The sequence below is a fragment of the Arachis duranensis genome, chromosome 6, assembly GCF_000817695.3.
Source record: "Arachis duranensis cultivar V14167 chromosome 6, aradu.V14167.gnm2.J7QH, whole genome shotgun sequence".
Classification (NCBI taxonomy): domain Eukaryota; kingdom Viridiplantae; phylum Streptophyta; class Magnoliopsida; order Fabales; family Fabaceae; genus Arachis; species Arachis duranensis.
This window is the reverse complement of record NC_029777.3, coordinates 3,021,825-3,022,800: the sequence shown is the minus strand read 5'-3', so window position 1 is coordinate 3,022,800 and position 976 is coordinate 3,021,825.

Below are 976 nucleotides of genomic sequence, written 5' to 3'. Positions count from 1 at the left end.
TTAAAAAAATTATTAATTTTTTTTTAAATGGCGTCTAAACGAGTCGAATACCTTAGTGTAGATAATTCTATTGATTCTGTTTTCATATGAAATTTGACGTGTAGTGTGTGTAGTTACATAGATTGAAATCACCTTCTGCTCACTACTTATTCACATTCATATTCCACCAATAAAAATGGGCATTTGTTAAAATTATAAAATCAACAAAAATTTAAATAAATATATTTTTAATTCTTATTGATAAAATATAAATTAAAACATAATAACGAGACATGTGATCTTTCTTTCTGGGTAATGTTAATTAAGAAGATAATAATAATTTAAAATTATTTTATTTTATGTAATACATTAATAATTTTATACATATAATATTTATAATTAAATATTTATTAATTATATCTAATATCACTTAGTTATTTTTATCTAATTTTCTATTATGTCCGAATATGCATTTTATTTTGTTATAAGGTTGTTCAGCTTAAATTATTCATCTATCCAAAATACACCAAATTGTTTCCGCACGTACTGCGGTACGGTGCCTTAAGTTACAACCGAATCCTATTTCTCGAATAGCTAATTAGGTTTGAGTAGCTTCCTCAAGCCACTCTCCCTTGTTCTTAACAATCAACAAGTGTAGGAGTGGGAGCAAATTAAAAACCAGCTTGTGGTCGTTCGGCCACATGGCCACAACTGAACTGAACACACATTTGATGTATGACATGCTATATATTGATGTTGACTTCTAATGAAATTAGATGTGATGACAACATTAAAACTTCGATGGAATTAAGGAATTATTATTTTTTTCCCAGCGAAATAATTTTATGTTATTTTTACTCTCTAATTTTCCACCGTATCTCCTAATCCGATAGGACAAGGATTAATCTGTCGCTGTACTGAGCTCGAACCCACGATACTTGCTTAAGTGGATTAGTGAACTAACCACTAGACCAACCAAACTTGATTCTTACTCTCA